The following is a 23703-nucleotide window of genomic DNA, read 5'->3' on the forward strand; positions in this document are numbered from 1 at the left end:
AAAACCATAAATATCAATGAGACAAAGGACACAAGATGTAGGAAATCATCCAGGGCCAAAACCTCTCCAAGCTTGAGAGGAAAACCCAATGAATTCTTCTTCTTATAGAATCTTCAATTGACGAATTCCAAGACCTGGACCCTTGACCAAGAACCCTTCCAAGACCAATTCAATGTTCCTTCTTTGAGTAGCTCCTCTTTCCAACAACTTCGAACTAACCTGCAACTGCTCCCGACTTGCCCAGAAACTGCAACTTTGATTTTCCCAAAAACTGCAACTTCGACTTGCCCAAAAACTACAACTTTGATTTGCCCAGAAATTGCAGCTTATCTTCTTCGCTTAGGTAGATTATTTATCCTAGATATTTTGGCTTCCAGAACAACTCTTATTGGTGACCTAACTTTACTTTTGTAACTCAACTTCACTGCAACAAGTTGTGCCCTAATTCCTTCGCACATATGGAGAGAAGTAGCCCAAAATCAAAACCCAAAACTTTGACTTCTCCTTCCTTCTATCTCCTCTTCTTCACACTTCTTTTTGTCTCTATGATCAAACTTGTGTGAGTGAGAACGTGTCTTCCAAATGAGGCCAAGGTCTTCTTTATATAGGCTTCACATAGGGTCAAATTTCTTCCTTTAGGCTGATTGGAAGTTTCCTTAGGCCAACTTGAAATTTTTTCCATGACGAGGTCTTGGATGGTATTTTGACTTGATTATGACTCAATAATTTTTTATTTACAATATGTAACATGCCCAAATGGGTCATTCATACATGACAACGACTCAATGTTTTTATAACAAACCTAGAAGCACTCAATGGGTGCTTGACCTATAAAATAAATTCTCTTGAACATGAGACCCATGCCTCAAGACTTACATTAATATTTTTTTCATTAAATACATAAAATCATAATTGCACATGTCATTATGAAGACCAAACCTAGTTACACTTTTCAACAGTTCTAAGAGAAAGAATTGTGCATGACTTTCACAGTCATTTTGTTTTGAAGAAATGACTTCCACTGTCATTTATAATTTGAACATCCTTGTTTGAAAATAATCATGTTCCCACATCATACTCGGTACAAGTTTAAGCATGTATAATCATACAAATCATGTATCATGACTTCCATAGTCATTTATAATTTGAGCATCCTTGTTTACAGATAACCAGGCCCCCTGCCACATCCTGCTCAATACAATATTAAGAATATATAATCATATAAATCATGTATCATCCATAAACCATAATTAACTATATGTTCCACATAACCATGACCATCTATGTATTTATGTGTCTGAATCATGGATCAATATCCATGTCACACACCTATGTCCAATCTAGGATGCCAAAAGAGAAAACATCGATAATATGCACTTTATCAAAATCAATCTTTACCGACATCAGTCTTTAACATAAGCACATAGCAACTGTGTGACATAAACCAGGTCTATAGCATACAAGCATATACATAAGTCCGACATGCATAATATTTATATACTACATAAAAATCACCCTCTCCAAGTGGCATCAAATCTATCTCACGAAGAAGGGACACTACAATACCTAGACTCTTCATCTGTGGCATTCAATATTTCCAATCTAGTTGTCCCATCAACCTCTAAATTACTTAATTCCACTTGTTCTCTAGTGATAGTGTAGACCTATTTCTATTACATAACATAAATGGGATCTAGTTCTTTAATGAAATTCATGCGTTCAAAATCATTATGATATTCATTCCTATCATAGTTTTGTTTCTAGGAAAATCCCATTCCCTATCCAAGGCAATCAACAATGAATCTCTTATTAATTAATCATATCAGCTGGTGCAATGGTGTTAGGAACCTTTTGTTGAAGAAGAGGTATACTCTTATTACATCTTTGATTTCCTCTTTGTTAATGATTGTTATTAAATTAGGTTTAGGAGGAAATTTTTTGTTGTTGATCCTTTTACCTTTCTATAACTGTGACTTTATTCAGAAGGATATCATGGGTTTCTAGAATCTTGGTTGTTACTTGGTTAAACTTATGAGCTAAGGCCATTAGAAGATATTGAGCAAGTTCAACGTTGTTCGTGGTTCTCAAGCTTAGTTTATGCTTTGGCACAAGGTTCATGGAAAGGTTCTACCATAGAGGCAAAGACGTTTTCTTCAATTTTAAGAGCCCATGCTTATTCTTCTACAAGGCTCTCTAGAAAATTTTCCCTAAGCACAAATCCAATTTTTTCTTCAAAAGCATTAGTATATTTTATAATAATAGCACCATCCTTTGGATTAATGTTATTAGGGATTTGTTTTACTAAATTATCAAATCTTTCATCAAAATTCCTTACAGTTTCATTATATTTATTTTTCATTTGATTGAGTTGTGTCAACAACAATTTACCTTCTTAGTCCCCTATATTTTCATAAGAACATCATGGGAATATTTCCAAATATTTAATACCTTTATTAGGGAGACTATTGTATCATGTTCATGCATTTTCTATTAAAGAAGAAAAAAACATCTCCATGACTGCATCCTCATGCTCATTTTGAACATGATGAATTTCAAAGGCAACATAGAATAAGGATAATTATTCCTCTGTAGTAATGAAATTGTTCATAAAACCTAAACCACGTTTTAAACTTCTTAACCATATTGTGAGGGTATCCTTGAATTTGGTACATGTCTAATGCCATAAAGGCATTGGCAACCCGTGTTTGCAAAGCCATTAGAGGATTACTAGAAAGAGATATTACTATAGGAGAGTCATGAGGAATCCTTATTTTATAGACCTTGATAGGATTAGCATATATTTGAATGGGCCTTTGGTTGGAATTCCAAACACTTGGGTTCTCTTTATGTGGAGTCGTCAGACGAGCACACTATATTAGGCTTTGCTGTAAACTCATCAAAATGTGTAGAATTCATGTATCAAAGGATAATGACTCAATTCTCCTAGCAATGTTTCCAAAATGTTATAATAGAATATAACACCTTTGTACAAAGCATTTCACAAGGCACTAAGACAAGTGTAACATGGAAGTGTTACCACTGTCTCCTAGGCAACAACTTCCCTCTTCTTAGTGAAGGATAGATCCCACAAAGGCTCTCCACTAGAAATATTCCTAGGGAAATAAGACAAGGTATAACAACAACAAATAAAATAGCCACAAACAAGTAATTATTGATTAAAAAATAGTTATGAAACAATAGATTAAACTAGGTTTTTAACAAATAACCAAATCCAAAAATCTAGATAAATAAAACAACCTTAAATAGCAACACATATAACCCTAAAAGCGTTGTAAATGAAATTAGCAAGAAAAAAAATATGATCATATAACTAATTTTAAGCCTTATAGATGCACTAATACCCAAAATATCTAGCTTCTTTATGGCTAAAAAATTATATATGGTTGTTCTAAATCAAATATGACCCTAAAATAGAAAATAAAGGTTAAAATTTCAGATTTTGTGGTTGATTAATGGAATAAGACTACTGTCCAATTATTTTTGGGGGGCATATGGGGTCGGCTAAGGACTCCCTTAGGAGAAATTAAGAGGATATGGGATGATATCTAGGGTTGTCCACTACTAACACTAGACGATATATCTAGTATCTTACAAAATCCAAGATATGCAAGGGAAGAATCTCCTCTAGAAATCTTCTTAAGGCCTTTAAGAAGGGATTTGTTAAGAAAATACCAAGAGAATGCACTCTTTAATAGAAAATTACAATTACACCTAATATCATCCATGAAAAATTATAAGAATTTTATGAAGATCACTTAACTGTAAAACTAAGATCATTCATAAACCCTAGCCATGAAAATCCATAGAAGTTGCAAGACCATCCAAAGAACCATCTCCATGAGAAGTCACTCAAGTCATCCTTCCATAGTATTTTAGATAAAGGAGAAGAAAAGTATACAAGTAGTGATTCCACAAGTAGAAATGGTTTATAAGTAAGGAGTGATTCTATTTTTCCTCCATCCACTAAAATCCTAAAAAACATAAAATAATGCATTTATCTCTTAGAAACCCTACAGAAAAGGAAAGAAAATATTAAATATAAATGATACAAGAGTAAATGCGTCTGAAGACCACAAACAATGCCTCATAAATGAATAATAATGTTCAAAATCATCCTCATAAAAAATTGCTCCAAGGCCATATGTGGCATAAATTCTCTCTAGAAGTGGATGATTAACTCCAAGTGGAAAGTAAATTCTCCAAAAGTGAAACATTGCCTCCAAAAGTTGCACCATTTCATCTCAAAGGGTCACATCAAGCTCTGGAAGTTGTGATGGCATTGTCAAAGTGTCTGATTATCATGAAGTGGTGTCATCAAGGTGTAATGTATCATCTCTAACTACCATGTCATGGTAGAGGTGCAATGTCCCATATCTAATGTGAAATGTCTCATCTCTAGTGGGTAGTGGGACATCTCCTTAAGGTTTTAAAGTCGTCATAATGTCCAACACCGTCCAAGGAAGGTGAAATTACCTCAATCAATGTGGAAGCAAGCTCTTGTAAATGTCTGATCAAGGATCACATATAAACAAGCACCATCAACAAGGAGGGGCCCCAAACACCAAGCATGACCATCTGATTTATGTACAACAATATATCCAACATATAAGGTGTGTCATATTCAATGTCAAAGTTGTTAGATAGATCACATTAGGTCTCCTCTTTAATCTTCACACTAACTTATGACTTTATTAAATTTTCCAAGTTTAGATATGGGAGGACCATCCTAGAACCCTATCAGGTGTGTTAATACTTAAGGAGAGGAGTATTTCTCAAGAATCCCGTCAAGGAATGATTGTAAATGATAATGATATGGTTTGGGGTTTACTTCATGGGTGTGGTGTCATTAACATGCAAGGTTACATAGGATATTCATCCTGATGAGTGCTTTCATAGAGGGAGTGCTTATGCATTGAGTTACCCTTTCTTTGGCACTATATTTTACTACTCTTTTCTTTCATTTTTCTTATATTCTTTATTTTTCTTTTTAAACCCCCTTTTCTTGTATAAGAATTTCATTGCATAGGATTTGAGATAATTTAATCAAGTCCTTCTTTAGTTACGCATTTCATTGCATAGGACTTGAGGCAATGGCTTTATAGTGAGGGTGCAGAGCTCAAGCATCCTTGGTTTTTTATTTTTCATTAACATCCCTTTTATTTTTATTTATCATTTTTAAGTTTAAATCATGCTCTTTCTCCCCCATTTTTTTACACAATTGCATCAACCTCAAGCATCCAAGCCCCTTTATTCATGGGAATATAAAGCATAAACCTTTTTTTAGTACATGTAATAGCCAACCTAAAAGAAATGATAATGAAAAAGGGGAGTAGATGGAGTATGTTAAGTATAGAAATACATGGGCACATTTCCCTCATGAAGGCCACATGGAAATACCCCTTTTCCCAAGAGTGGCATGTGTGGGTTTCTATCAATGGAGCATGTTGAATGTCATCATTGGGATCACTATCTTTGATGTGGATCATAGAAGAAAAAATATCCTATAATTTTCCCAAAAGTGAGGTGGTAATAACCTCTCAATTAAATTATAAAACTAAGAGAGCTAACCAATCCATGTGTATTATTTTCTTATTATAGTGACATGGAAAGAAGGGGCAAGCATTAATTCACTTATTTTTTAGGAAGGAAATGTTAGAGGAAGAAGATCACTAGCAGTAGTAAGATGGTTGAGGGCACGGTGGTGGCCAACTATAGGAAGATTATGTGTAGCTGAGCCTATGGTTGGGTGGAAAGTCGTCCCCAGCACCTTGTTGTGGATAGCATCCTGGATTAGTGGAATTCAAGCAACTTCACACCATTGTAAATGTTAGTAATAAATCTTCGCTCCTCAGGTACGCAACACTATTTAAATAATTTTGAAATGTTAAAAGCTTGGTTTTTGTATTTTTTCATATCATTACCACAAATTTCTTTGACTTACCCTCATACTAATCGTTTACAATATATAAGGTTTACAAAGTTTTTTGGGACAAGAAAATATGATCTAGTCATAATATAATAAAGATAATGATCCATAACATAGTTGAAGTATTATACATGGTATTGACATGTTTGTTTGTAAATGAATCTCTATAACTAAATCATTATATCGACATTTATACTTCAATTTCACCATACATTCTTGGGTGTTATCTAAAGACCACAACATAATCGAAACATTCAAATTCAACAACTATATAATTTTACCCTATGCAATTAATTGTTGCAAATAGATTCTAAACAAAATGGAAAAGATGCAATGTCAAACACACATTTTAACGTAAAGATTTTACCCTGAAAACCCAAAATCAGGAAAACCAAAATGATTTTTTCAATATAGTCTTGTGTATAGTATTACAATACAATATACATATCCCATGAATAATACAACCTTAGTTCCTTAATCGAAACTAGAAAACCATGGACAAAACCATTTCGCACCACAAAACTGCTAAAGGAGAAAAACATGCGCTACCAAAATGCAAAAAAGACGCAAAAGACTGCCTTCTTTTTTTCTTGGGGGGGGGGGGGGGGGGGATTACCCTCAATCCCTTGTGCGAGAGGGCTTCCAACCCCTTCGAACCCCCCGTGCAAGGATGTTGAGAAATCTAGGGCATGAATAGTTAAAAGATTTCTTTGCTTGATAATTGCTTGTGATATAGTTTTTGTTAATCAAGGTTGTCATTGATGTCAATATGACATTGTCGAGATGGAAAATATTCTTGTGATACATGAGATGTTTCCCTTAATGCTAGAGAAACCCTAATTGTAAAAAACCCTAGGTGTGAAACCTTAATCCTAAGTACATACCCGAAATGCCTAATGTACATCATGATGCCCTAGCCCTTGTTAAAACAAAACCCTTGCATAATTAAAAATAAGAAAACCCAAACTTTGTTGGAAAACCCTAAGTATTAATGTCCTAATATAATGAAATCCTTAAATACCTTTATACCCTAATTCCTTATTCATTATTACTTATCAGAAAACCCTGACACATAATGAAACTCTATATCTACCCTCAAATAATAACAAAATCCTACTCCCATTTCCCTCGTAAAAATCCTAAATTCTAAACCTTCCCATAAAATCCCTAAACCTAACTACACATTTACACTACCATAGATTATTAAAAAATACAAAAACAGCTTTATGATAAAATCCTATAATACCCTAACTTCATAAATTTCTTCCAACATACAACCCACTCCTTAAAGTGCTACCATAACAAATTATTAATTTAAAACATTAATATAACCTTTATAATCCACGACATGCATACTTTTGCAAATTAAAAAGGGAATGCTACATATAATACTACAACTCCATTAATTAGAATTAAAAATTATTTATATACTTCAAGTTGGTCACCCACACGAGTAGGCTCCTTAAATCCAACAACCACGTCTTTTCCAAATGTTAAATCGCTATATATATAAACTTTGTACAGTTCGGTCAAGCATTAAAAAAAATCGGTGATCAGAAAAATTTATAGAGAAGGCATAAACGCAGCAAGGAGGCCGAGAAGGACAATTGAAGAAGAAATTTTGGGAAAGTTTTTTATCGGGTTATTCTTCCGTCTCAGACTACAGGAACAGTGAACAATCATCACCTCAACTTGTATTTTTTTTGCTGGACAGTAAGAAGCTCAAAATTGTTGACAGTCACCTGAAGAAGCTCAATTATTTGTGAAGATTAAAACTCGAACAATCATTTTTTTAGGCTCAAATAATTACTTTGAAAGCTCGGATTGGACCTGTAATAAACATGTGAGGAGGCTCGGACAGGGTCAAAGAACAGTCACCAAAAAAGTTCGAGGAGAATAAAAGGATTACAGTCTGGGCTAAAAATTTTTGATCGGATAAGGCAACAGACCTTGATGCATTAATACCTCGAACCTGTAATAACCTACAGAAGCTCAGATTTGTTATAGTTGCAGTGGAAGGTGAGGACTCGGACATATGTTTTAAGGATTCGGTTTATTGAACTATTGTTGGACAGTCACCCACAAGCTCGGATTTGTTGGAGAACCAACTTCAGAATCGGACCTGAGCACACCTGTGACAGTCATAGCCTTGGAGCTCAGCCTTAGGGGTATACACTGTAATCTTAGACCAATCCTCATTTACAAGCTCGATGTGTGGACAGTCAGCTCAGATTGTGAGGCTCAGATCTGAACTCGGTACAGTCATCTCGGATTAGTCAATTGTGAAGTCCAATAAACATACTACACCTTGAAACAGTGGCAGACCTATCTGAATGACAGTTTCAGGGCTCAGACAGTGTCTATAGAAAGCAGTTACTTATACAAGTGTCTCACACTTGTGTAAAGGATCACTGCTAGTGGGAAGATTGAAGCTTGGGTCTGAAGTTTATTGAACTGTGAAAAAAAACAGTCACCTAGATACCTTGAAGTAGCCTATTGAAGAAGCCCGAGAGACATTGTGAAGCATTTGAAGAATTGTTTTGGTGTAGATTCTTTTTGTTGAGTAGCCTTGACTCACCTTGGAGATAATCTTGAAGACCATGATGCATCACTGATGTCATCATGAGGTGACTTGGAGAAGTTGCTTGGGTATGTTGAAGAGTAGTCGTGACACCTTCTATATGATAATGTTGTCATTGATGATGTAGTGTCTTGGTGAAGAAGAACTTGAAAAGTTATAAAACCCTGGATGACATCCTAAGTCATCAAAGGTCTCCCCTCGATAAATTAGGTCTTGGCTTGGCTATGAATCCTCAAGTAAGAATGATGCAAACCCTAATGCTTCAAACAAAAAGGATGTGAGGACGCTGGTAAGAAATGTTGATGCTCCCAGTTCCAGCAAAGGCAAGGAGAAGAGTCAAGACAACTATGGAAGAAACCCTCCTCCAAGAAGAAATGTAGATGGTGTCAAGGATGCAAGAAGCAATGGTTATCATCAAAGGATCCCAAGTACATCAAGGAAACATTCTTCTCCCAAGTACCAAAGTATATTTCTTGGTTATTGCTATTCTTGTACAAACTTTGGGCAAATGGCAAAATATTGTATGGCATATCACAAAGATAAATATAATAGTCACTGCTAATCTCCGAGAAGAAATTTTGCAAGAATAAGTCATGAATTCTTATTCATGAACAACATAGAGTGATTTAAGTGTCATAACATTAGACATGTCATGTCATTGTAACTTGGCTTGGGCTTCCCCTACACAAGGAAGAACCATGCCAGAGAAGAAAGTTATACTAGTATGGAGAAGCTAGAAAATTGAATCTGGAAGTCCTTTGAACACTCTAGCCAACTACACATGTTGTTGACTTGATGAAGACATCCTTAATATTCCAAGTATTTGATGGGGAGACTCTGCCAAAAGGAAGACCATGCATATAGTTAGGGGGAGCTTATGATGATTAAGCATTCTTGTACAAGCCATCTGTGAATGGGCCTTATGAAATCCTTGATGAGCTATATTGACAATCATTCTTTGATAGATCATTTCTTAAGAACACTCCATTGAAGAACATGATCTCTTATCTATCCAATACACTGTTATTGAAGATGTCTTCCACTTGATCACTAAGCAGGTAATCTTTCTTGAGTTGAAGGAGGTTGTGCAAACAAGGGGAGTTGGTTCATTACATAAAGGAATGTAAGCACATCTATCATGAACCACATTGTCAGAAAGAAGAGCACCGTGATAGGGGGAGTAACATACCTATGAAGAACTACTCTTCATGAAGAAAAGAAGCAGCTTGACAAGGGGAGTACTTGGGCACCCTGTTTTCCATTGATGTCAAAGGGGGAGAGAATGTTGGAAGGGCAAGAATATTGCCATCAATGACAAAGGGGGAGATTGTTAATCAAGGTTGTCATTGACATCAATATGGAATTGTTGAGATGTCAAATATTCTTGTGATACATGAGATGTTGCCCTTAATGCTATAGAAACCTTAATTGTAGATCCTAAGTACATACCATAAATGCCTAATGTACATCATGAAGCCCTAGCCCTTGTTAAAACAAAACCCTTGAATAATCAAAAATGAGCAAACCCTAGCTTTGTTGGCAAATCCTAAGTATTAATGTCATAATATGATGAAAATCCTTATGTACCTTTATACCCTAATTCCTTGTTCATTATTATTTATTAAAAAACCCTGACACATGATGAAACTCTATGCCTACCTGTTATAGCGGTTACAACCACCCTCCAAAATTTTTCCTTAGCTTCGTTTTGGAGCCTCCCTACCAACCATCTTCGTAGCATGTCTTGCATTGGCAAGCAGATAGGCTTCATTGGTTTTTCAATAGTTTGTTAGTATGTGCATGATAGTTTGCTTCACTCCTCTCATAGGTTTCCATTCCGGACTTGGGCCAGTTGCTAGCTGAGTAGCTCCCTCAGAAAATTGCGCAATTCTGGAGGGGAAGTAGCCTTCCCTCCAAAAATTACAAAAATTTGTTGGGCTCAGAAATTGTGCAATGTAGTCAAACAAACTTCCTCAGGAAAATTGTGGAATCTGGCCTAGCATTGCAGCTCAGCCCAGAAAGTGCACAATTTTGGGCAGCAGTCACCTTCTCCTCCCATAAATTGTGCAATCTCTATAGGACAGCCAGCTCAACTCCTCTCAGAAATTGCGCAAAATTCTCTCTTAGTCAAGTAGGCTGTTGCATGTGCCTTCAGGTTGACCGGTTCCACCCGGGACCCAGCAAACTTAACTTTCATGCATGGGCTGATTTTTCCTGAAACAACAAAAAGTAACATGCAAAAAGAATCCCTAGATTTTAGGGATCTATTTTGCGCAGTTGGAGGTTACATGTAAAGATCGTTTTAGAAACTTTCCTCCAAGTGTCGCTTTTTCCTAGATTTGTGGCATGTGTCATAAGCTTCAAACTTATTTATTCGACACTTCAGAGCTCATTCTTCACATCGATCTTGGAGCTCTGACATCCCACATCACATCCAGGAGTCTTCAGCACATCCAGCTCAGCTATTTCCGAGTAAGTTCACCTCACTTGTGTTTTGGCTTGTGTGAGTGTTGTCTGCTTGATTTCTGTGAATGTTTGTTGTCGTTTTCATGGATGTTAGCCTCTACAAGCATTGTTTAAGTTTTTGGTGGGATCTCACTGTTGTCGCATGCATGACACTATTTTGCATGAATGGTCGCCGATTCAGCGACTCGTTTCACACACATGCATGTTTTTCCATTTTTTGAATATTGCATTTATTGTTTGCATGCATGATCATTCACTCTTTCTTACACTTAGTTTTTCCATGCATTCAAATTTTCATATGTTTCTAGTCGCTCGTCAGCGGGTATTTTCAACCTTGGCCCGAACTTTGCCTTGCCCAAACAACATTGCGCAATTTTGAGAGGGAAGGCTCTACCTTCCTCCCAGAAAATGTGCAAATCTGGCCAGACATTTTCCTCCAAACTTGTTTTGCGCAATTTTGAGAGGCAATGTCCACTGGCCCAGAAAATTGCATAATGCAGTCCCTGGGCCTGCATGACTTGCCAGCGGAAATTGCGCATTATGCAATCTCAACACCCAACAGGCCAGTCTGGATTTTGCATTTTGCAATCTCAGCACCCAGTAGGCCAGTGTGGGTTGCACATTGTGTAATTCCAACTTTCCACCAACTTCACGACAGTTTGGGCTACCTTTTGCGCAGTTTTGATAGTCAGTCTCCCGACCTCCCAGTGAGTTTGTCGATTTACGAAGACACCAAGCTGATCGTAGACAAAGACATCACGCTGAAATGGCAGGAGGTCAATGATGCATTCTCAGGCACGTTTGGAGAAGATCTTGAAGACCACCAATTCAATGTGAACGTTCACAAGTCCGGCACATTGATCCCAAGACGATGGTGTTAAGCAGTGTCAGCAGGGCAGAGATTGCTACCTTCAGGGCACAGGAATGTCAGCAGATGTATCACAAGCCAGTGATCATTATGGAGACACCCTTCAACATACCCAACAACAATGCCAACTCTAGGGATATCTTGAAGAACTCGATAAAGAAGCCAACCAATTCAGGATGACACCCAACCAAATTTACAAGACGAAGATATTGCGGAAGACGTATCAGTACTTGGTCATCTTTGTGTGTCGCTTGTATGTCCAAGAGATCACGGAGACCTTCCTGCAGAGTTGGGTGATCGTGTTGGACCAACAGGCCAGTGAAGGCAAAGCATGCAACTGGTCCGACATGTTGGCTCATAGGCTGAAGGTACAGGTAATAGGAGCTTGACAGCCACCCGAAGGTCAGCAAGCAGAGATCTACATGTCTGCATACATCTTGGATGCAATCTGTGCCTGTCAGTTGTTCTCGGGTTTGAAGTGCATAACTAGTAGTGACACACAAATACCTGAAAACCCTCTTTACTATTTTCCAATATTGCTTCACTGGTTTTGACATATACCTACTCAACATTCCCACTACATGTGTAATGTATGGTCTAGTACATACCAATACATCAATTTTCCAACCACACTGACATATGGAACAAGGGGCACATCCTCTTCCTCTTCCTTTGTCTTGGGACATTATTCTATATATAACTTTACACTTGTAGGAATAGGATCTTTTACTGATTTACATTTCGGCATATATTAAACTTCTACAAAATTGTCTTGACATATTTCCTCTTATTTAACAGAGTTTCCTATTTGCCTACTCTCTTTTGTTTTCCATGCTCGAAATGAAATTTCTAGCACCAATATCCTTCATGTCAATTTTAGAGGAAAACCGATTTTTCACTTCCTAGATGATTTCCTTGCCATTTCCAATTAGCAACATATCATCCACATACAACATCAAATTTGAAATACAACCAACTAATTTGAAATACACACAATAATCTTATTTTCTCTTTGTGAATCTAAGTTCCAATATAGAGAATTTTTCAACGTGCATGTTAACTTTTTTTTCCTTTCACCAAAAAGCCTTCTAGTTGCTTCATGTAGATTTCTTCTTCCAAATCCCCATGTAAGAATGTTGTCTTTACATCCATTTGTTCTATTGTCTTTAAATCCTTCTCTTCCCTACTTTGTCCTTCCTTTTGCTACTTGCACTCCCTTACGAATGTGCATATATACTCTTACTTGCCTCCATAAGTGCTTCTCTGACACACACACTACCTACTACACCTCAACTGGGCAACTCGCTCAACCTTCTGGAAGTCCCTGTCTAGAATCTGGCACATGATTTGTTGCTCTTGAAGCTCGTATTGGCTAGCTAGAAAAACTATTATGACCTATTGCAACTGGAAATCCTGGATCTCCTCCTGAAAATTGTATCTGGAAACCTTCAGAGAAATTTTGGAAATTTCTCTTCACTGTGATTTTCTCTTCCAACCCCTACACATATCTGTAGCCAAAACCCTCCCTGCAAAATCACTATGCCCAGATATTCTCAACGAACTAGCTGGTCTGCTCATCGAAACTGCTTCCGAGAAAATCCACCACCTGCAAATTATGTGTCTATGGTTATTCAAAATTTTATTGCACCTGCAACTGGGAATCGAACCCCACTGCCTCCGCAATTCACACCCTTAGCTGGCCTACGCAGATCTAGAGAAATTTTTCCCATATCTCCCTGCACAAATTTCTCCCCTTGCTTTTGAGCTTCTAATATGATCAAAATTGCTTTGATACCATGTGAAAATTCCTTAATTGTAATTAACTGGAAATTTATCTCATAACTATTTTGTAGTTTATTTGTTATTACAACAAATATCGGTAAACTCACAATTGCAATCTTCACTAAAAAATAAAATATCAGTGCAACAGATGAGGGTTTATTTTATTATTATGCAATAGTAAATATCTGAGTACAAAAATCTGGATGCCCAACTTGCTATCCTTAGCAAATAATCTCGGCAAATAATTTGCAGAAAAAATTCTCCCTCTACTAAATAATTTTGCCTCCCTTCTAGTCTGCTTGCACTGCCTCCTAGCTGCTCGCACTATTGGCCTGCGCAGTTTGTACAACGTCTAGAACTGCTCCAAACTGGGTCGTTTATCCTTCTCCTGCCACTAGAAAAATTCACTTTGGTTTCTGGAATGTCTTTTCGGCCTCTGACAATAGATCCAAACCCTTCTTAGCAATTTTATCAACTAGATTGGCTAACTCGCACCACCTAGACGACTTTCTCTACATAATATTTTGGGCCTCCCTTCTACTGGCTATTCAGTACTAGAAAAGTCCTCTTGAACTCTCTACTGCTACTCCCTCAATCATGAATGCTCTCCTTCTCTGGCTCAAACTCACTTCCTTGTTGAATCTCTGCAACTGGATAGCTCGATCTGCCAAAGGAACTCGCTCCCCTCTTGTGTCAACTATGTTTATCTCCATCCCATCAATTTACTCTTATAATCTCTCATTCGAGCTTCAACGACCATGATTAAATCCTCATGAATGGCTAATATCATCTTATACTCGATCCATGTGAGTCTATGGAGCATTATCGATCATCCTCAATTGCTTCCAATTAATTAATCAATTTTCCTAAGTTAGGAAAAGTTTAAATGATGACTGATTAATTTAATTATGGTGTTTCACAAGCTTATCTCGCGAAACCTTTTCTAGGTTTTGGAGATATCGTGTTCTTTAGTCTCTTAGACATGCATCGAGACTAGAACATCTATCCAATGCTACAAAATCTATCAAGGTGGAGTATAGAATTTGTGTTGTCTTCTTTCCCAAATTGATCTCCTCAACGCTGGAGTATGTGGTTCTTCCTCTTCTAGTTCATGTTCTTTTGTAGAGTATGATTCATCACCCCTCAGTTCAAACTCTATCATTTTTTGTTCTTTCTCCCTTGGTAGGGCTTCATGTTTGACAACACCTTTGATTTCTATAAATTCCACATCTCTATTATACAAAACCTTCTTAGTTTCTAGGTTCCAAAGCTTATAACCTTTCAAACCATATTTATATCCAATAAAGATACACTTTTTAACTTTTTTTCTCCAAAATTGTTGTTGCTCTACTTTAGAACATATACATAAGCATCACAACTAGATACATTGATATGTTTAACACAGGATTTCCTACCAATCCATACCTCATGTGGAGTCTTGTCATCTAACACCGATGAGGGTGATCTACTTACTTGGTAACATCTAGGGTCCACTATCACTGCCTAGCATTCCTATCCTACCTTGGCACCATTGAGCATGATACTTGTTTTCTCAATCAACATCTTATTCGTCCTTTCAACAACTCCATTATGCTCAAGTGTGTATGGAGTAGTCTTTGACCTTGAAATACCACACTTATAGAATTCTTCGAATTCATTCCTGGAGAATTATGCAACATTATATGTTATCAACACCTTAATTTTCTTCTTTGTTTGATCTTGCACAAGAGCATTAAACTCTTTGAATTTTCCAGGACTTAAGATTACTTCCACAGGAAATAAATCGATGTATTTCTTGAGAAGTCATCTATATATGAGGCATAATAAACAAATTTATCTATTGATGTAATTGACACAAGTCCAAACACATTATTTTGCACCAATTGCAATATTCCCTCTGACCTCATAGCACTAGAGTAGAATATTACCCAATTACACTTCTCATATAGACAATGCTCACAAAAATCAAAATCCAAAGAGCAATTAGACATACCTTATACCATACCATTAATGTGTAGTACTCCAAGGCCCTTCTCTCTAATATGTCTCAATATTTGATGCCCTTCTCTCTAATGTGTAGTACTCCAAGGCCCTTCTCTCTAATAGGAGTTTTTCCTTCTTCTGCTCCACTAAGGAACAACGAAACTATTTTACCCATCACTAACAATGCTTCTTAGCATTTTATACAAAATCCTAATTCGAACTCCTCTCAACAATACCATTTCTCCTCGAACCGTTCAGTAAGTATCCTTTTCAAAAACTATTTTTACACTTGCATTGTTCATCTTGCTTATAGAAATCAAATTTCCACCCAATCCTTAGATGTGCAAAACACTAGGGACTATTCTAATCCTTTCGTCGATGAGCTTCAACTTGACTTTTCCTCATCCTATGATTCTGGCTATCATGTCATCTCCTAAGAAAACATCACCATCACCATATCTTTCATACTCAGAAAACCACTCCATGTGAGGAATCGTATGAAATGATGCTCCTGAGTCAACCAACCATGATTCATGATCTACAGGTGTACTTGAAGCAAAATACACTTCCCTTCATCTAAGGATATTTTTACTATTGTAGAAGGAGCATCATCATATACCATCTCTTTCTCAACAATTTTGGATTTACAATCTTTCATGTAGTTCCCTTGTTTTTGGCATCTCCAACAAACTGTTATGAATTTTCCTAGAGATTTAGATCTTCCACTTGAGGAGTTAATTTTGTTTCTATTTTGGAAGCATTCCCATATACAAGACATATGTGTTTTAAATTTCCATGTTTTTCTATCTCATCCCCTCCAATCCCCTCCAATAACAAGGATGAGACTTACCATTGAAACTTAAAGTAGTTGAATTACTACATATGACAAAAGTCATACTATCCCATGAGTTCAATAAAGAACACAACAAACTAATACATTTATCTTCATCTAAAATATTAAGATCAATAGAGAATAACTGACTTACCACAATATTGAAGGCGTTTATATGCTCCATCCTTCATCCTTAGGTTTTATAGTTTTTTCGGTGGGAACAACATGTTCACCGGGGACATAGAATAATACCAAGTCTAAAACTTGTTCCACAATGCCTTCATTATAGCTTCTCCTAAAACATTCAATAATATTAAATCTAAGAGGCACAATTGTATTGTGCATTTTGCTTTTCGATCCAACTTGGTTTAGTCTTATGTCAACATACCTATTGGTGAAATACATGAATCCACAAAAATCCATTGATATTTATCTAACAAAACATCTTCCATTTTGAGCTTCCATAATTCAAAATTTTTCCCATTGAATTTCTCGATCTTTATCTTTGAACTACTCATCATATTCTTTCATCACAAGAATTGATTCCACAAATCTCCCTCTACCATAAGCTCATGTAAAACCCTTCAGCCACAAAAGCATCCCCTTGAAGCCAAAATCACTCTTATACCAAATATAGGTTTTAACCATCTACAGTTAAGTGTTGTAAATATATTATAAATGGGAAAACAAAATATGTAATAGTAAGTGCACACATTAATATAGAGATTTTACCCTAGAAACCCAAAACTAGGAAAACCGTTATGATGGATTATATTACAATTATAGTTCCTTAACCAAAACTACAAAACCATGGGAAAAACCACATTGTACCACAAAATTGCTATAGCAAAAAATGTGCTAAAAACTATCATAAATAGACGTAAAAGAAAAGAAAAAACTTTTTTTTTTCGAGGGTGCTTCCCCCAATCCCCTGCACATAGGGTATTTCTCCTATTTGTGAACTTGCATAGTAAGTGGGGCCTTTGTCCCCATGCAACCAACCCCCTGTTGCGCAAATCACAACATACATGACATGCAGGTAGTTGTGCAAAGAATATAAAACATATCAAACAATAACCTAATCTAACTTCTTCCACAAGTTAATCTAAACCTTCTTCCATCTTAGAAAGTAGACACATATTGGTTTGAAATATGTCATTGATTCATAATTAATAATACTAATCATATTTACAAGATAAAAAACACCATGTCAATGTATTTACTTCTAGAAATCTTGCAATTCTAACACATTTTTAGTCTTGATGAATTTTACTAGATTGTCAAATATTATGTGGCACATCCTTCTAAGTCATAACAAAATTTTGTCTACTTGTCCCATACATAATTTTTCTCCTTTGACTTCATCGAAGATGTATACATTGCTCGAGGTTCAATTTGAAATATTCACTAATTTTCTTGAACCTATTTTCCTTATCTCACATCTTTTAGAATGAAATGTGAGGTTTGACTAACACTTAGAATATTGTGTTTTAACCCTTCAACATAAGACATTTTTTGTTTTGATCTTTCCATCATCAAGACTATCCACACATTTTCCAACTATCCTTGCAAAAGCATTGTCCCCATAGGAAAACACTAATTCCTTTTTATGGAGACTTTGAGAATATTAGCTAGATTTTAGGTTTTCCTTCATTTTCCTTTTCTGATGGCTTTGTGACCTTAATGCTTACATCTCCCTCGAGGTTCTTTGTGACACATTTTTTGTGACTTTTCCTTCAAAGACAACAGGGAAAGTTATGCAGATACGCTGGCAACTAGCTCTCGAGATAATCTATTTAACGAGGGGTTTGTCGAGAAGATGGGAGCATTTATTGTGAAGCTTCACAATAAAATGCCCGAATACATCAAGCAGATGAAGAAGCAATCTGTCCCATAAGCTATATTTAGCCTCGTGGACGTTAAAATAATTTCCTTCCTTTCCTTCCTTCATAGCCAAGACTCGTCTTAATGAATGGTGACTTTTGTCAATGAGAACATTATCTAAAATATCAACTCTTTCCAAACTTCAAGCTTCTATTCAACTAATCAATTGTTCTCTAGTTCCTTTCTCAAGGGAATGATTTTAGCTTCTAGCTTCTTGCAATTTTCTTTCTTTTCTTTCACCTAGCTTCTCACCACTTCTTCTATCATTTTTGCCTCTACTAATTGAGTCTTCAAGATGATAATTGCTTTTTCTATTTCATGAACGATCATGATCCTTATTTTCATATTTCTACAATTTTTCCTTTTGCTTTTTATTATTTCCCTTGAGCTTGTCTATTTCTTCTAGGGCACTCTAACAAGGTCACCTTCAAGATGCACTTCCCCGTCAATGCCGCCTTCTTCTTAATCTAATTCTTCTTTCTAATTGTCTTCATTTTATTTATTAGTAAACTTTGTATCCATGGATATGATGAAAATTTATTTTTTGTCAATATCAAAAACATATCTATCACTTTCTTCAAATGAGCTTGTAAAAACTATTCTTCTATTCTTCTTATAATTTCCTCTTTTGTGTCTTGTCTAAGGTTTGCTTTTATTATTATGTTTTTATTCGTCATCATTGTCCTTCAATTTTTTCATATGGATATTTGAGAGCAAAATGTCTCTTACTCAAGCACAATTAAATCGGAGTTTACCTTTCCGTTTGCCAAATTCTCTTTTTAGCTTTCTCACAAATTGTGCTTCTTTTGTATTTGATTCATATGGCTAGAACAATCACAAGGTTTGTGTCATTTTGCATTCTTTGATTCTTTGGAAGGTGTTTCCTTTTGTACTCGCTTTTCTTTTTCTAAACTCATTTCATATGTAGTGTGAATCATAAAATACACAAAAGTCAATTCTTGTCATCATTACACAATAAGAGGGGAGACATTTCAACCAATCATATTTGAGATAAATAGAAACAAACTCTATTTAAAATAATAAATTTCATTTCATAATGTTAAACTTTGGATAGATTTTAATTTTTTTTAATCAAACCAAAACTAATAACAAGTCAATGAAAAATTGAATTAAGTCAGATATAATAAGAGTATGGTAGAGTCACACCAATATATAACACAATCACATACAAAATCTATCAATTGTAGAATATGGAATACAATATTTACATGGAAACTCTTTTGGGAGAAAACCATAAAATTTCTTTTTATTATTCTTTGTAGGAAACAATTTACTATTACAAATATTTGTAAGAACCAACCTACTAAAGGCACCAATCCCCCCTATCTACTACAAATATTCATAAGCAACAATAAACATGTATAGCACGCAACTTACCTATTTTTGTAAATATGATTATGAAATTTTTACCTAAAGAACTTTCATATGCCCCCCAATCTCTAAAAATTTCAAAAAGTCTTAGACAACAAGATATAGCAAACATTCCAAGTGGACTTATTTGAATCTAATTATAAGATAAGTCAAAAATGCTAAATTCGAAGGCATAACTCCAAAACTATAAAGAACAAAGTTTTGAAACTTTTACTTGAGGTATTGTTATATGTCTCAATAGATCTGCAAAATTTTCAAGCTAAAAAATCCCAAAAAATAAGTTATAGCAAAAATAGCAAACAACTTATTTGAAAGTATTTTTAGGAATATTTAGAAACCCTAATTTCCATAGTGCATATCTTTGAAATTATAGCAATTCCAACCTGTTTAAAACTATTTTTAGGAATATTTAGAAACCCTAATTTCCATGTGCATATCTCCAGAGCATAAAACCTTGACGAGATATATCTAGAAATTTGTGTTTATTTTGTAAATGTCATGCTCTAAAATGTCACAAAGCATAATAATATAATGAAAATCCCAAGATCATTATTTAATTATAGCAATCCAAAGCATAAAACTTTGACTTAATATATCTAAAAACTTGTGTTTGTTTTGTAAATGTCACTCTAAAATGTCCTAAAACATAATAATATAACAAAAATTCCACCTAAAACATAATAATATAACAAAAATTCCAAAATCATCCTGTAAAACAAATTTCAAAATTAATCACAAACCCTATCTTCCATATATGGCTAAGCCATATTTCAAAAAGTATAAAAAATCAATGCATGGAATTTTTATATCTAAAAAATGCCACAATGACTATAGAAAATTTATATAGAAAATACCACAATGACTCAAACCCACGAGTATTCCCAAATATATAGCACACCTTATATCTCCTCATGCTTAGGATTATTTACAAAGTTATTCATTTATTTATTGTGTTGGTGCATTCACTTAATAGCACACCTTATCTCTTCACGCTTGGATTATTTACAAATGCATTCATCTATGATTTATGATTTGATTTATGCTTTATTTATTGTGTTAGTGCATTTACTTAGGCTGATCAGTAAAACTAGCTAAACTGACCTATACTTTTCGGTTAAACTTCACTTGACAAAATATTCCTATGGAGTTAGAGAGAATTTCATATACACTCTCATTCCTACGGAGTTAGAGAGAGTTTCATATACTAGAAAAGAATCATAATAAAATAGAGTTAGAGAGAGTTTCATATACTAGAAAAGAATCATAATAAACTTTTCAACGGGCTCCAATTTTAACCTTATGCTCCCATTTGAGCTAATTTATGGCAGCCCGCTCCTCCCGAGTTGACTCTGTTCTATCCATCTTCTCAAGCACCCCATCTTCAGTGGTCTCTGTTATATCCATGTTCTCGAGAACCCCTTGCTATTTTTGTTGAAACTCTAGACAGCTGGCGATCATGTCTCGCATGCACCATTGACCATTTCAGCGCTTTCCTAAGGCCTGCAATAGGTCCACAGCTGGCATCTGCGGTGGGGGGACCCAGGCCTGCAATAGGATCACAGATCACAGTTGCCATCTGGAGACCTCACCTCTCTCAACTGTGACCTTTTGGCCCCCATTCCTTGGAAACATCTTCAGAGACACCATCAAAAAAACTGCTGAGTCTAGACTTTTCAGACGTTGTCTCTTGCCTTCGAGCCCTATTAAAGAAACTGCCGAGTCTAAACTTTTCAGACGTCGTCTCTTGTCTTCGAGCCCCACCGTCGGCACACCATCCACCTCCATGAATGGACCAGTTCTGACAATTTGCCTTCGAGCCCTATTAAAGAAACTGCCGAGTCTAAACTTTTCAGACGTCGTCTCTTGTCTTCGAGCCCCACCGTCGGCACACCATCCACCTCCATGAATGGACCAGTTCTGACAATCTCATTGTTTTCCATATCCAATACCCCACAGCTCTTCTACTGCTACCTATTCTGAGCCATCTTCCAAGACCTTTACCACTATAGCCTGTAGACTAACACTCCCTCAAATAGAACAGCAGGAAAATGTCCAGTAGCAACACCAACGTCAATATCATTATGGTTAGGGTTTTATCTCAGCGATCAATTACATCATTTACTGAGGATTAATTCATTCACCCTAAATAACTAAACATAATATTCTTACTGAAACCAACAATTGATCTCGTTTGCTAATATGTGAGGCGATCTGTTCCTTGGTGTGTCAAATTCAGAGAAAGCAGAGAAAGCAGTACGCCTCTTACAGAAAGAGGCAGACAATCAAAAATTTCAAAGGCCAGCCCGATAACAATGCTTTCTAAGCTGAACGCCTATAACCTGTGAAAATAGGAGAAACAAAGACAATATTCGCGCCAGATATGCAACCTGTGAGAATAGGATAAACAAAGACAATATTCGCGCAAGATATGCAACCTGCAAAAATAAGCAGAAACAAAGACAATATTCGCGCAAGATATGCGCAGACAATTAACCCCCAGCTCCATAAAAGAAAGCAGTCTAAACTTAATAGTCAAAATCACATGCAAACTTAATAGTCAAAATCACATGAACGCCATAGGAAATTTAATGATGTATCATAAGTCGCTGGTTGTGAAATCACATAGTACATCAGCGGGAATACAAAATTTCCATCGTCGTCCACAGATCTAAACTGCCTATACATTTCACCCCATACCTTCAACAATAAGCATCTCAAAGAAGGGCAATCCAGACAAAAAAAAAGGAAAACCGAAATACACAATTCTTACATGAGATACTGGAAAGCTAAATATTGCAAAAAGAGACTGACTAAAAAGCAGGGATCTCAGACATCCCAGGGAAGGTTAAAACCAGAAAAAGGTCTCGAAGCCCGGCGAAAAGAAAGCGCTCACACGGTCACTGCAAAAATTTAGGCCAATCGGCACATAAAGAAGGGGTCTCAGACATCCAAGGAAGGTTTAAAAGCAGCAACGGCTCTCAAGCCCGGCGAGGCGAAAGCCCTCAGGCGGCCACTGCGAATGTTTTGAGAAACAGGCCTTTCTTTTATCATCATAGAGCACCCCATTTACAATAAGTGATATACACAGATGAAGCTGAAGCTATATCTTACCATGACAATACCAATCAGTATAAATACAAGGGGCGAACCGCCTCTGTTCAACCCTAACCCTATCATTTCCCCCGCAACACTCGCCTAATCCTAACCCTAACCCTACATTTGTAAATTCTCCGCTGACCGTTTTAGCAATTTATGAGGTCCTCGCTCGATGCGGAAACCCCAATTACCACTTAGGGCATGTGTCACACAGGTAGCGTAACCATGATTGGTGTGGAACAACGAATGTACTCGAATTTCGCTCAACTAATTGGCCACACATTTTCAAAACGAGTAGCCTGAAGTGCAGTTTTTTTTTTTTTTTTTTTGGAAAGTTTTGGTTTATTTTCTAAACTAATTTTAATTTGTTTAGAATCTAGTAGAGATTCAGTGAAATCACAAGTTTGATACTTGAACTCTTCACGATCAACAAGTTTTTGGGTTTTGAGAATATTGAATCCATATATGGAATGAAAAATTTAAACAACACAAGTCAAGATTTGGGCACAATTTTTTTGGTCATTTTGGTTAGAAATCTATGGAAAACTCCAAAAAGTAGCATTTACAGACTACTCATTTTCAAAAACTCATTGGGCCCTGTGGAATGACGAATGAAATCAGAATTTTGTCGAAATATACTTATTTTTATTTTCATTTTTAAATCTAACTTGGATTCATCTTAACTTTGTCAAAATATTCCTGGATGCGGGTGTGTAGCATGGCGAGCTGTACGAAGGCGGCTTGGAGGGTGGGCGCGTGGCTTAATGCCACTGCCATCCGGCCTCGCATGAAGCCAGTTTTAAAGTCTCTTGCCAACAACTTCAATGCCGCATTAATGCAGCTCCTTCCCCCTCTCCAGTATGCAAGTTTAT

General features: G+C 36.1%; 1 non-coding gene across 1 annotated transcript; it reads right to left on the reverse strand.

Moving 5' to 3' along the window:
- Positions 1-22671: 22671 nt before the first annotated feature.
- LOC149226740 (small nucleolar RNA SNORD14) lies at positions 22672-22794 on the reverse strand. Its single transcript, XR_016248583.1, has one exon. It is a non-coding gene; the product is annotated as a small nucleolar RNA SNORD14 (small nucleolar RNA).
- Between the last annotated feature and the right edge of the window lie 909 nt (positions 22795-23703).

This window comes from Pinus tabuliformis, chromosome J, assembly GCF_031772625.1.
Source record: "Pinus tabuliformis cultivar Carrire ecotype Pingquan chromosome J, CPIR1, whole genome shotgun sequence".
Lineage (NCBI taxonomy): Eukaryota > Viridiplantae > Streptophyta > Pinopsida > Pinales > Pinaceae > Pinus > Pinus tabuliformis.